Source organism: Panulirus ornatus, chromosome 1, assembly GCF_036320965.1.
Source record: "Panulirus ornatus isolate Po-2019 chromosome 1, ASM3632096v1, whole genome shotgun sequence".
Lineage (NCBI taxonomy): Eukaryota > Metazoa > Arthropoda > Malacostraca > Decapoda > Palinuridae > Panulirus > Panulirus ornatus.
Genome location: NC_092224.1, coordinates 38306500 through 38321896, shown reverse-complemented (window position 1 = coordinate 38321896; position 15397 = coordinate 38306500). Strand labels below are relative to the sequence as shown.

The following is a 15397-nucleotide window of genomic DNA, read 5'->3' as shown; positions in this document are numbered from 1 at the left end:
GTACTGATTGCTGGAAATTGTGTGACTGGCTTTTTTTTCCCTGAGTGTATTAAATGAATATGATAAGATGATTGTTAAATGAGGGCATAGTATCCAAAGACGAAATGTGATAATCATGATTAGCTTTTTCTCAATGGTAGATTTGTCCTGTGCAACAAAAAATTTGTTTCTTGACGTCTGACAAAGAATGTCAGGGGAAATGATATCTGTATATTGTGACAAGGCGCTACTGTCTGTCCGTTCCCTGTCTATAAACACAGGGAAGATGTAGTCAGTAACACAATGGGCCAACTCCCATACACAGTTGCTAATGATTCATTATTTCATTGACAGAATAGAAGCTCCTAGTTACTGGGGTGAAATATATTTTTAGAAAATATTCTGTTGTTGGACGGGATGGATGTATATAGGTGAATGGGAAGTTTGAAGAGGGAAAATAATGGGGAGTGATTGTACCACTAAACAATGCCCTTCGCTGCTCAGGGTGTAGTGGCCAGGGAGGGTGTAATGGCAACGGAGGGGGGAGAGAGAGAGAGAGAGAGAGAGAGAGAGAGAGAGAGAGAGAGAGAGAGAGAGAGAGAGAGAGAGAGAGATTGCATGATGAAAACCTGTGGACCTTTTCCCCTATACAGTAAGACAAAATTTTGTCACATGGGCTAACTAAGTGAAGTTTATGAAAATTTGTGTACTCACCTAAGTTACTATCCTTGTTGAATAATGAGAAACTGTTAAGGCTATTAACCAATGGTGGTCTAAAGGGATGCTGGGAAATCACATTTACGCACGCGTTATCTTTTGTATATAAAACTACTCAATGGCTGGTACCTTCGCTTGGCTCTCAACTTTATACATGTAAAGAAACATCTCTAAACATCTCCAGAATTTTCACCAGGTGAGAAAAGAGACAAAAAAGAGAATCAACTTCATTAAGCACAATAAAAAGGGAAATGTATGTAAAATTTAATAAAGTAATACAAAGACATGCATGGACAGAGACAGGTGCGAGCTAAACTAAGCAGAGATGTAGGAAAATCAGAGAATAGTAGACCAACAGCAAACAAAATATAATGCAAGAAACACTGGCCAATGATAACGAAGGTAAACATTAAAGAACTGACCAATGAGAACCCAGTCTCTGTTGACGACGAAATCCCAGGCAGCGGTGAAGAGCACCTCGATTAGGAAGCCGTGGAGGCCATAGATGTAGAGACGCAGCCACACGCTCACTTCTGGCTCTGGAAGGACGGCGTACCGACTCATCTTGCTGCTTCTGGCAACTCTCCAAGTGCTTGAAGTTAATGGCCCACCACACACACACACAAACACAAGTGCCGAGCTTCTAAGTTGTGAAGGGTGATGGTCCACCGCAAACAAGTACTCGGTTTGGGCTTTTACATTCCAGAGGATGATGTCTTACCACACACACGTTCTCAATTCTTGGCTTCTACGCTCCTTAGATCTCTAAACACACTGGGTAGCGAGTCCCACAGTTCCTGAGAACGGTTGTCTACAAGGAAAGGTACTTAGTGCCACGTTTCCAAGCTCCTGAGAATGAGGGTCTCTAAGTTTTTATGGATGATGGTTCTCCACACATTCGTACTTTATACCGAGTACTCAGAGTTCTTAGGGGTGATGAACTGTCACTAACACACGATGCCAGACTCTAAAGTCTTTGATGAATGTGGCCCGTATATTCGGCGCTGGATTTCCAGGTTCCTGTACTAACTAGTCCTCGTGGCTCTCTTCCAAGTCCATCCGCTGGAAATGATCCAATTCCTAATTTCTCTCCTCGAAAACCCTTACTAAATTCACTATTCACGACGGCAACTCTTAAGATCTTTCTGTTTTTGTCGGTCTTTCTTGGTTCCTTGCTCTGCGCTTCAAGTTAGTTTTTCTTGCTCTTGCACTTGCGTTCTCATTTCTAAGGATCTTAAGCTTCTACTGCAGTAACACCACAACAAACGTCCTTACTTCATGTGTTAAGCGTTCCTAATGTTGCCGTCGTAGCTGGCGGGTTTCCAGATTCCAGATGCTCCCGTACACCCAGGACGCACGTCCTATTCTCCAAGAATTACCATTCACTTCTTATCCGTCGTAGAACATAGACACACATGTGCACTTTTCTCCTTTCTGGAAAGGAAGAAGTAAGATTAGTGGAGGATAAAGATGTAAATACTTTAGATAATTCTGTCATGAAAGATTTAGAATACTGGAAAATAGACTGACTCGAATTGAGAAAACGAAATTAGTTATAAATACTTCTCCAGGACGTAAAACTGATTCAGAAGATATTTCTCCAAGCAGCAAAACTGACCTGGGAGATATGCTAAGGAAACAAATATCCATAATCTATTCAGTTCCGTTTTCGGGAACCGAGAGAAACTGCTTAGTCCTGGAATGTCTCTTCAGGAGTAATCGGAAGGAAGCCTAACTTTTTTTGAATGGATCTCTGACAAGTTATTCGGCCGCGTTCCAAGAGCGCTTGGCTGAGTTCCATACGGCATCGTGGAGCGATATATCACACAGGGAACGAAGAATTAATTGGAGGCAACACTCAGCAGAAACGGGAATCCGTTGGAAGATGTTATAGGAATTGGTGTTGTCTTCGCGACTTTTGTTAACTCGTTGGTATCACCTCCGTGTCTGCTGCCAATATTGCAGCTGTTCATATTTCCGATACTCCTGCTGCTCCTGCAAGTTACTGCAGCTGATTATCGTTACAGTAGCTGCCGTTGCAGAAGTGCTGTCATTTCTACCAGTACTACTTCTAGAATCATTAAAGCAACGACAATTATAACGCAAATGCAACAGCTACTGGCACTGTTACCATTTACCATCAGGACTTATGTTACTACTGAATGACTATTATTATTACCATCAATTAGACATCACTGAGCTCCATCACTTCTTGAAATACCACTGCCAGTGATGCTAACGTTGCTTGCTACGGTTGGGACAGACGCGAAGCATGAATCCAATTTGGAAAATTATGGCCCGTGTGGAGGACTCTGGCAAAAATATTTCGACAAAATTACGATTTATGACTTGAGAACGATCTCGCTTTTCATACCTTCTGATGGCCTGAAACTGCTTCTCAAAGATCAAAGATATTCCAGGAAGTACGCAAAACAAATCGACATACACGAAGCACTAATCTGGTAATTGAAAATTTATTGAATACATATTACCCTTCCATTATCTCTGACAACATTTCTTTCATCTCTTTTCATTATCTTTCGTATTTTCGTTGGAGTTAGTTACTGTTTCTATGTCTTGTTCATTTTGTCTATGTCTGTGTGGTTGTATCTCTCCATCGAACAATATACGAGGGGAAAAGTTGGAGACAGTTGGTACTGAGAATATATATATATATATATATATATATATATATATATATATATATATATATATATATATATATATATATATATATATATATATATATATATATATATATATATATATATATATATATATATATATATATATATATATATATATATATATATATATATATATATATATATATATATATATATATATATATATATATATATATATATATATATATATATATATATATATATATATATATATATATATATATATATATATATATATATATATATATATATATATATATATATATATATATATATATATATATATATATATATATATATATATATATATATATATATATATATATATATATATATATATATATATATATATATATATATATATATATATATATATATATATATATATATATATATATATATATATATATATATATATATATATATATATATATATATATATATATATATATATATATATATATATATATATATATATATATATATATATATATATATATATATATATATATATATATATATATATATATATATATATATATATATATATATATATATATATATATATATATATATATATATATATATATATATATATATATATATATATATATATATATATATATATATATATATATATATATATATATATATATATATATATATATATATATATATATATATATATATATATATATATATATATATATATATATATATATATATATGTCCAGAGTGCAGAACCTGGAGGTTATAACCCCGTCACTCGTCGGATAATATCAGATGGTGATCGGTGGGTCTGGGTCACGTAAGACCCCTCGGTGCGTCTCCCCCGCTGCGGGCCACGGTGACGTATGTGGATGATGGTGTGGTTGGATGGATGGTGGTGGCGCAGGACACTTGCCTGGCTGAGCAGCTTTAGTCGCTGTGTTACGAGAAGGATGGGTGCTCCTGATGGTGTTAGTGGTATGGTAATACGGCAAGACGATGGCTTTGTTAACTGAGTCGCAAGGTCCTTTGTGTGGCGAACGGTGTTGTTACTGAGTTGCAACATGGCTGGCGTGAGGTGTTGTAAATGCTATGAAAATAATGCAGCCGGAGCCAGTTGGTAAAAATGTATGATGAATTAGATATAACAACGCAAACTGGATATCGCTGTCAGGGAGGTCAATAGTTAAATGCATATGAACTGCAGTGCAACGAACCATCTGGTGAAATGCTGCACACATGACATACTGGATGAAAACATGTGTATTCTGAGGTCATATTTCATCCTAATTCCCCCCCTCCCGCTGTCAAGGTCACAGGTCGTCAGGAATTTCAGTTGATTACCCCAAAAGCTTTGACCTTTTCCGTGATGTGTCGGCCTTAACTTAGCCCACGTAAAGATATAGATAGCAAGTTGTCTTTTAGCAAGTTGGAATATCAAGCCTGGGGCTAAAAATACGTTCATAAATCCAAATTAGTATCAAGTTAAAATAAGGATTCGTAGGTCAGACGACAACAACCCAGATGATACCACGGCTGAACCTGGATTTCAAATAGTTGTGGCCATTCGAAATAAGTGACCAAGCTTCAGATGTGGCCATCATTTATAAGTGGCCATCAGCTATATGTGGCCATCATCCACGCATCTCTCATTAGTCATGTATGGTAATCAACTTGAGATACCCATCGACCATAAGTAACCAGATCGTCTATGGATATGAACTACGTGTTAATGAGCCATGAGAGGCCATCATATATCACCATCCATCATCTATCAATTGTCACATATTCAGCAATATGTGATCGTAGTAATCATCTGTGATTGTGGGTCATGTTTGGCTAAGAACTATAAGAGACTACTGACCGTGTGTGACCAAGAATCATAAAAGGCCGTGAGCCATTTGTGTCCAGCAGCCATGAATGGTGGAAGGTCATACGTGGCCAGCAACCATGAACTGCAAGACGTCATATGTTGCCATCAAGCACGCCCGTCCCTTAACCACTTATTTCTGTTTTTTACAGTATAAGTGTTTACTTAAATTCCTTTGCTTGCACTGTTGGAGATAATCCTGTGAGATGAAGGAAATTCCATCCAAGGAACTTTAATTCACACTAGAAAAAGAAAAGACAATAGAACATTGCTATCCTAAACCTCCATCTTGAGACCTTATTTACATATTCATTTGTCCATCTTCCTCTGTGTCTGCTGGCGTGCGCACCGGAGTCTCAAACCGTCCGTCACTTCCTAAGCACAACAAAGACTTACAGACATTATCAAGCCATATTCATCTGTTCCTCTTACTCAACAACTCCTACCTTGTCTTTTATTTTCCTCTCTTCCCCTTCGTTACGCCCCCTCAATCTTCCAGTATCATCTGTCATCAACCTTCTCTCACTCTTTTATTTTCACCTCATGTTCATGTCTATCCTTGTCACATTTACTACGATCTGTCACAAGGGATAACGAAGACTACCGTCGAACGAGAGGATTTACATATTTCTTAACTGATATCCGTCAAGTGGCAGGTCATCTATCACGGTGTGTACCTCAGAAATGCTCAGGTTCTCTACCAGTATGATCAGCTTACTGATTACTGGATAACTGGATGTTAGGAATAAAAAAACTAATCAAGTTAACCACGATCCCAAATTTTAAGTCTAAGACAACAGAAGAGATCTGACTGCAACACACAGTTTCAGAACCCATATTAGTCTTCTTGTAGCTTGTAATGTTCTATAATGGGTTTCCCATATTCTCCTAAAACTATGATAGAGAGTGAGGGAGGATATGGATGACTTCCAAACGACTATTCCTCCCAACGGTATGGATTTGCGTGTCACCCGTGACCCTTCTTGGTATAGGTACACAATCTCTCCTTCAGTTGGTTCCTCTGACAAAACTCTTGGGAACGTCTCGTAGCTCAGCGCACTTCTCCCCTCGCTTGTCTCCTCTTAACAACACTATTCACACTTTGTGAACTCTGACCGATATATTGTTTCTTTTATATTCGGACTTTCATTCTTTCTCCTTAAATGATCTTTTTGTCACCATTGAACGTATATCACAGGTTATTGTTTGGAATATATATATATATATATATATATATATATATATATATATATATATATATATATATATATATATATATATATATATATTCTAACTCAACGCATTTACATGACAAGGTCGGGCCTAAAGCAATATGACTTAATCCACTAGCCCTAAACTACAGTTTCGGTTCCTCCTTTAAAATATTGCTTCGGTTTCTGTTTATTTCGGTTTTTGTCCTCGAGGACCGAGTGCTTGTGTATCATTAGCTAGACCGTGTAATAGACAGACAATGCATTGTACACAGCAAGTAGCTGCAACACCTACTTCTTCCCTTCCACCCCAGATGTTTGGACCTCTTTAACCTTTCCTATGTGTTCCAAACTGATCTAACTTGCCTCATTTTGATCGCATGTAATTTTCGCCTTTTGATATTACTTAATTTTCTAGATTCAAATTCTCTTTTGATAAAGTTTCCTTAAATGCTTAACCTGAATGATGGGTTAGTCCGTGACTGGAGCTATCGAAAAAAGGAAAATATAATACAGCAAGACTGGTAATATAAATGATACAATGTTTAAAGGTATAGTTCCATACCAGTTTCATTTTGCATCAAATCATTCTCAGTTACATGTAATGTCAAGCCGTTGACCCGGATCCACAATTTTTCAATCAATCCAGAACTCTACATACCTAATAAAAAGTTTGTGAGGTAGGTTATGTCTGTGAATAATTCTTCTGTCTGTGGAAGAAAATGGAAAGTAAGAAATTCTTGTTCTGTATTTACATTTCGATATACGTATATCCTTATGTAACCAGAACTCGAACACAGGGCAATAAGAACCAGGTTTTGATACACCATAACACCGAGCACATCACGCGGCACGCCACCTCTGCCATCACGTCATGATACTGGCCACATCACTCGTCACACCAACTCCCTAAGTCCACTGATATACTGACCCCTGAGTGAATCATCGCACGGGTCAATAACGGCCGTGTATCACACCAAGGGTCCACCACAACACCGACCACACCACTCGCTACACCACCTCAGAAAGAGCAGCACCACGCTTGTCACGCCCCCTTCTTGACATCACCACCATCATGGCCACAGCGGCTGTCACAATACGAACGAGAACACAGCACCACCCTCTTGGCCACTCAGATCCTCACCTCACCGTCACTCATTGAGGACACTATCGGTACTGATGATGGCAGGACCAGCTCAGGAGAGGCAGGGTATTACTGTCTATAAACACGTTGTGTGCGAGTCTCACCGTCCCCTCGACCACTATCGTATGCTCTTCCTCTGTCTACCCACTGACAAGCGCAACTTACATAGCTCTGAAGTCGCTCTATCATGACGTTAGGGTCACTCGACCTGGATCTAACCCTCCGAACGGATTTATGTAAGTTCCTGAGTATAGAAAAACCTCGGGGTATTAGTGCCATTTCCCGAACGTTGCCTCTCAGATAGTGTAATATATTCTCCTGATTACCATGCCTTACACATTCACAAGATATTCATATCTGCTGAACTGAAATCTTATTCCATCAGCCATAGCCACTGGGGCTTCCGGATCCAGTGAAGTGTTCTCATCGCAAGGAAAACATTCTGGATTCCTTGCAGGAGCGAGTTAAGACTGCAGGAGCGAGCCAAGATTGCAGGAGCGAGATGAGATTGCAGGAGCGAGCTAAGACTGCAGGAGCGAGCCAAGATTGCAGGAGCGAGATGAGATTGCAGGAGCAAGCTAAAATTGTAGGAGCGAGCTGAGACTGCAGGAGCGAGCTAAGACTTCAGGAGCGAGCTAAGACTTCAGGAGCGAGCTGAGACTGCAGGAGCGAGCTAAGACTGCAGGAGCGAACCAAAACTGCAGGAGCAAGATGAGACTGGGACGAAAATGAAAGGAAGCAATTCTTAAGGGACATTAGTATAATATAAACAATTGCTAGTAAAGTAAAAGTGAATTTAAAACTGTCTACGATGGTATTAAAGGTATAAATCTTATCGTGTAAAACTCCTATGAGGTTTTCCCTCATAGCTGCTGGAGTATTGGCTGGTCTTGTTCATGGCTTTAGTAGCCCTGCATCAGCGAGATCCCAGATGAGGTTCCGCATGTTCCCTCCCCAAGGCTTTTCCGTCAGCACACATTCCCTCTCCCTTCCTCCCCACCACACCGCCCTACTCTCTCTCTCTCTCTCTCTCTCTCTCTCTCTCTCTCTCTCTCTCTCTCTCTCTCTCTCTCTCTCTCTCTCTCTCTCTCTCTCTCCTTCACCCCCGCCGTGAGACGACTTCTTGGCTCCTTGACTTCCTCTGCTGACCTGTCGACGACCCTTCCCTCCTCGCTGCTGACAAATCTCGTAACGAGATCGTCCTCCAGCATGTGCAGACCCTGGCCACATACCATCTCTCTTGTACTATAGAGTGATCGACGTCAGCGAGAAAATCTCAAGAAAAGGCAGCAAGAAAGGAAGCAGACAGCTTGATGAGACATGAATCGGGAACCTCATATGAGAACGCGATGAAAATATCTGCAAGAATTTCCCCCCATATTTTTCGTGGGAAAAAATGGCTCACGGACATTTCATCAAAGGCATTTATATCAAGTGGTTTATTATATCTGCAGGACAGAGAGAGAGAGGATGGGGGAACCCGAGATTAGATGGCAGTGAGGAAGATCAGATCAATATTGGAGACTAGCCTCCTAGATCTATAGGATATGGATAGAAGACCAGGAAGATGATGAACTATGAGATGAGAAACAATATGTTAAGATGACTGTATGACGAGAACCAATATTGAAGACGAGAGTTCGCGATGGGAACCAGTGTGGGGAAGATGATGTCATATTCAGGACCAATGTGAAAAAGAGGATCTGGGAAGAGGAGCAATATCTTGACGAAGGTGTGTGAAAGTGCACCACTATGGTGTGGAGGACGTTGGAAGAAGGCCAATATGCAGACGAGGATGTTGAGGGAGCACCAACACGGAGACAAAGTATCTAGTAAGAGGTGTAAATTTGCCAAGGGAATGAGGGGAGAGGACTTGCATGAAGAAGGTATGGGAAAGAGACCAACGTGCAGAAGAACTGTGGGAGGAAAATTCATATGGAGGAGAGAATGAGATAAAAGGAGGAATAAAGAGACAAGGTTGTGGGATGATGTTAGTAAGGAGATGATGGTGTCGGGAAAGGGATGAAGATGGAGACAACAGAGTGCGTGGGGAGGGTCACTGTGGATTAGAGAGTGTAGGAAGAACCCCATTTGAGGGCAAGACCGTAGGAAGGGTACGAATATGGAAGAAAGGTCGTGGTAAGAGGAGGATGTAGGGTGCAGATGAGGGTGAACGAAGAAGAGCAGCTTGGAGACCAGATTCAATATTAGGATGTTGCAACAGTTGAAAACATACGAAACGGTTTTTAAATAAAGTCGTCGAACATTCAAAGAATCATTTACTCTAGGCGCATAAACTGTAGTGATAAGCAGTAACAAGTAATAAGCGGGAGCCGGTGGCTGGAAATCCTCCCTTCCAGTTTCATTCTTCTAAAGAAGGAACAGAGAAGGGGGCCAAGGAGGATTTTCCCCTCTCAGGCTCAGTCCTCTGTTCCTTACGTTAATGCGAAAAATGACGAATACACATGAAAAAAAAATTGTGTGTGTGTGTAAAGTGTGTGGAAGAAGAAAGTTGAGAGTAAATGTGAATAAGAGCAAGGTTATTAGGTACAGTAGGGGTGAGGGTCAAGTCAATTGGGGAGGTGAGTTTGAATGGAGAAAAACTGGAGGAAGTGAAGTGTTTTAGATATCTGGGAGTGGATCTGTCAGCGGATGGAACCATGGAAGCGGAAGTGGATCATAGGGTGGGGGAGGGGGCGAAAATTTTGGGAGCCTTGAAAAATGTATGGAAGTCGAGAACATTATCTCGGAAAGCAAAAATGGGTATGTTTGAGGGAATAGTGGTTCCAACAATGTTGTATGGTTGCGAGGCGTGGGCTATGGATAGAGATGTGCGCAGGAGGATGGATGTGCTGGAAATGAGATGTTTGAGGACAATGTGTGGTGTGAGGTGGTTTGATCGAGTAAGTAACGTAAGGGTAAGAGAGATGTGTGGAAATAAAAAGAGCGTGGTTGAGAGAGCAGAAGAGGGTGTTTTGAAATGGTTTGGGCACATGGAGAGAATGAGTGAGGAGAGATTGACCAAGAGGATATATGTGTCGGAGGTGGAGGGAACGAGGAGAAGAGGGAGACCAAATTGGAGGTGGAAAGATGGAGTGAAAAAGATTTTGTGTGATCGGGGCCTGAACATGCAGGAGGGTGAAAGGAGGGCAAGGAATAGAGTGAATTGGAGTCATGTGGTATACAGGGGTTGACGTGCTGTCAGTGGATTGAATCAAGGCATGTGAAGCGTCTGGGGTAAACCATGGAAAGCTGTGTAGGTATGTATATTTGCGTGTGTGGACGTGTGTATGTACATGTGTATGGGGGGGGTTGGGCCATTTCTTTCGTCTGTTTCCTTGCGCTACCTCGCAAACGCGGGAGACAGCGACAAAGTATAAAAAAAAAAAAAAAAAATATATATATATATATATATATATATATATATATATATATATATATATATATATATATATATATATATATATATATATATATCCTGTTTTCCAATTTCATATTTTGATATTTCTATTTACAAACAAAAGTTTTCACCGAGGATGATAAAAAAAAAAAGACAGGTTGACAAACGAAAAAGATCGTATAAAAAGAGACAAAATTTATGAGTCCTTGACGACAGGTTAGGTTAGGTTAGGTTAGGTTAGGTTAGGTTAGGTTAGGTTAGGTTAGGTTAGGTTAGGTTAGGTTAGGTTATGGGAAAATATAAAACATGTGAAGTTCCAAAGCTTAACTGTGAAAGTAAAAACACAGACATCACAACTGGAAAGACGGGGCAACGCGAGTACAAAACTCTCTCCCTCGTAACACACGGATAGTAAAACCCAATGCTTGAGTTACCAATGGCAAACACAGTAATAATGTACGACAGTAGCTTTGCCGAAGGTTGCATGATACAGCTAATGGCAGAGGCACGCAGGCAGCTAGTTTTCGGAGGGAAAGGGGGGGAGGCGGCGAATGCTTGCATGATATGGTTATAAACAACCAAAACTGCAGGTACGTGAAAAGAATGATTCCAAAGAATGTCATTAAAAAATGTATTCAAAGTTCATTCTTACGTCTTTGCTCTTTGATTCCTATCATTCACGTCGTAATGCAAGCTGATCATCAATGACTATCTACCTATGAAAGTCACAGAACACTTGTGAGATAAATGCTATCATTTTTGCAGCTTAGAAAATTTTCCTTTTAATCTCGGCTGTGAAAATGTAACCTGAAAGTAACCTATAACTGTCATCTTGGCCTTAGGAGTGAACTTGTGACATCCCTCTCCTATAATCAATCCACCTAAAGCCTTGGGCACAAAGCCCATTGCTTTGCTATCACTTTCTTCTTCTTCTTTAAAGGAGACTACATGTTTTCCAATGATGTTAAGGCCAGACCACCTTGCCCGGACGATGGGGTCTGTCTCGTCTGTGTATTTATGTAACTTTTCGTAACGCATTTAGACAAACTGATATTATAATCCTACTTTTGGTGTAAGTTGAGTTAAAACACGTAGATCTGGATATCATGGTCATTTCTTATTCCATAGTCCCACGCGGCTACGACAAAAGGCTCTATGGACCTAGAGAAACTTCGGAAGTTAGCGAGAGAGTCTTAGGACGCGAATATATAAAGAAACTTCAAGGTAACTGATAATGAGGTGAAGGAAATGAGATGCGACGGGAAGTCTAAAGAAGAAGTTTTCAGGGACGTCTTTGAATAAGCAGGACCTGGAGAAAGTGGAATGCCTTAGGGACTGCGAAATGGATCTGGCAACGGATAAGAACCATGGAGGACGAGATGATTCATGGTTTTCATCATTTCGTGATCTAAGGTCATTCAAGCAAGTCCTTGACCGGCCATATCGAACTAGAGAGAGAGAGAGAATAAAAAAACCTCTCCTCTCCTCCGACCCACACTCAGCTTTCATCTCCATCCGGAATCAATAAAGGTATGTTATTGATAAAGCAAAAAGCTATACATATCCAGAGGTGTGACAGTCTCAATTCGTCTTCCAATGGGAGAGATTTTTTTGTTGATTCTCAGCCAATGATTTTGCAAACATCATCTGTCGAGAAGCTTTTCTTCGTTTTTCCTTACCACAACCAAGCCCACAGACCTTTCCGAAGTGCCCCTGCTGCTTCTCCTGCCTTGGTTTAGTCCATTGACAGCACACTATCTCCTGTATACCACATTTTTCTAGTTCACTCTATCTTTTGCATGCCTTATACCCTCGAGCATGTTAATGCAGTAATCAATCAAAATCTTTTTCACTTCATCCTACCATCTCTAACATAGTATCACCCTTCTCTTTGTCCCTCCATTTCTGATGTATATAATCTTTTTATCACACATGCACACACACACACACACACGCACATATATATATATATATATATATATATATATATATATATGCATAATCACATCGTCAGGGGAGGTGCAAGAAAAGGATAGAAACCTTAGAACAGTCAGTAAATGTACACAAGAGAGACGGAGCTAAGACGCCGTTGGTACACAAGTGTTTCTGGTTTCAGGTGTTCGGGTCTGGCACCGTACGTGTCATAAAATTTAATTAAGCGGACAAGGCAGGTAACCGTTTACAAATTTTGTCTATGACAAAGCTGTCCAGTTTATATAGACCTTCACTAATATTCATTACAGTACAATGGTCATGATCTTTAACGATTAAACAAAGAGAGATCTTACTAGGCTGTCTAATATAAAACATGTTACAGCTTTTACAAGATATTCTGTAAACACAGCCTGCAGGATTTTCTAACGAGTTTCTTATAAGATTTCGTAATAGTATCGTCATAGGTGAAGGCTACATTCACATTATTGGATATAAGAAGGTTAGGAACTAAGGCAGAATAATCACAAAACTGGGGAACTAAAAGATTCTTGGTAACAAGGGAAGTTTTGGGGTTAAATCTATCAAATGCTTGTTTGCCAAAAGTAGCTGCTCTAAATTGTCCAAAAAGATTCATCGGTGCAATTAAGAACATGAAGAAACACAGTAAACTGCATATAACTAAAGCAGATAAGGCTAACACAGTTTTGATTGTGGACAAAGATGATTATCTGTCAAAAATGAATAATCATTCATGTGATGATGCAACACACTTTGAATAAAGTAGAAATCCCCTAGACACTGTTAGTTCTCTCTTTGATGAACGACTGAAGTTGTTGTTGAAAGGTAATGATTCTCGCATCAAAAGACTTTCATCATTGTCCCCTTCATTACCATGTAAGTACGAACTTATCAAAACACGTAAGCCAAACTATCCAGCGAGACCCATGAGTAAGTTATGGAAATGATTAGTTTCTATATGAATCCAATTAGTTGGTAATGTATCAAAATCTAATATCATGAAATATGTAGATTTAGTTAAAAAGCTTAATGATATCCAGGTCGGTATTGGTTTCAACCTTGAAAGTTTTGATGAGTCGTCCTTGTTCACACAAGCTCCAGTTGGTGACTGGCCAGAACATCGTGCTGATGTCTTGGATATTCTTGATTTATTTGTTCCAAATTCTCTGTTTCTTGAACGGATACAGTTGTGTATAAAAGATCGCGTACTTCAGTTTAACGAACATTATGCTTATAGGATTACTCTCTTTCACCAGTATGAAGTAATCTATACAGTGAATTCTTTAAAACAAAATCATTAAGGGATATATCACCCCATAAAGCAATCTGTTTAGGGATGTAGATGTTCTTTATGTTTGGCCAAAAAGCGAAAATTTACAAACATTTCTGCCTTCGCTTAAGAATCTAGTACCTTCCATCAACTTTACTGTGGAAGTGAAAATGATTGCATGTTACCATTTGTAGACTGCATGACTGCATGATCCATAGGGCTGGAAACGTGTTCAAGTTTAGCATTGCAGAAAACCTACCAATGTTTGTTCTTATATTCTTCATTACGCAGCTCAACATGATAGAATGAAACCATCATCATTCCAGTTGATGTTCCTTAGGGCATTAAGTATTTACAGTCCAGAATCTATTGATGATGAGTTTGAGATATATTCTGTTGATTCCAAGTTCAGGTATCCTAGATCTTTCCTTCATAAATCTCTATTTAGCTTGAAAGAGAAGGTTAAGAGGTGATCTAATACAATTATCCAAAATAATCAAAGGCTTTGATAATCTTGATTTATTAAGTTCCCTTAAACTTGATTCGTCTGATCTTACTCGTATCAATGGATACAAATGCGTAGGTAAACGACATACCTCGAATGAGGCGAACTAATTTTTCGTCAACAGGGTTGTCAACACATGGAACGATTTGCCAAGTGGAGTGGTTGAAGGCAGTACTATAAATGCGATCAAGAATGCATTCGACAAATACTTCGCCTCGCGTCCACAACTTTCATCTGAGCCATCACAGTAGAAACTGTAGTTTGTAGGTTATTCTCTTTGATTGATCTGTATTCCTTCTAACTTTGACCACACTTTTCTGTGAGTCTGTGAGATATTCCATAAGCACAAACAGCCTTGAAATGACCCATTTGTCTGTTGCTGTTTGAATTCCTTCGTATTTTTGTATTTTCTATAATGCTAAAGTTTCTTCGTAGAGTTAAGATAAAGCCGAGGTGTCCTTGGAAAGCTAATATTGGGCTAAAGTGTCCCGGGAGAGATAAGATAAAATGAAAGTGATGATAACATTTACAGGTATCGCATAACAGGAGGAGCTGGTAGGAAACTCAAAGACAGACGCAGTGGAGAAAATGGTGACGTGCGATGAAGAGAGAGAGAGAGAGAGAGAGAGAGAGAGAGAGAGAGAGAGAGAGAGAGAGAGAGAGAGAGAGAGAG

At 39.5% G+C, this 15397-nt stretch overlaps 1 protein-coding gene across 1 annotated transcript in view; it reads right to left on the bottom strand.

The window, feature by feature from the left end:
* LOC139748721 (transmembrane protein 229B-like) overlaps positions 1 to 15397 on the bottom strand; it is a 75213-nt gene that overhangs the window by 43095 nt on the left and 16721 nt on the right. The window lies entirely within an intron of this gene.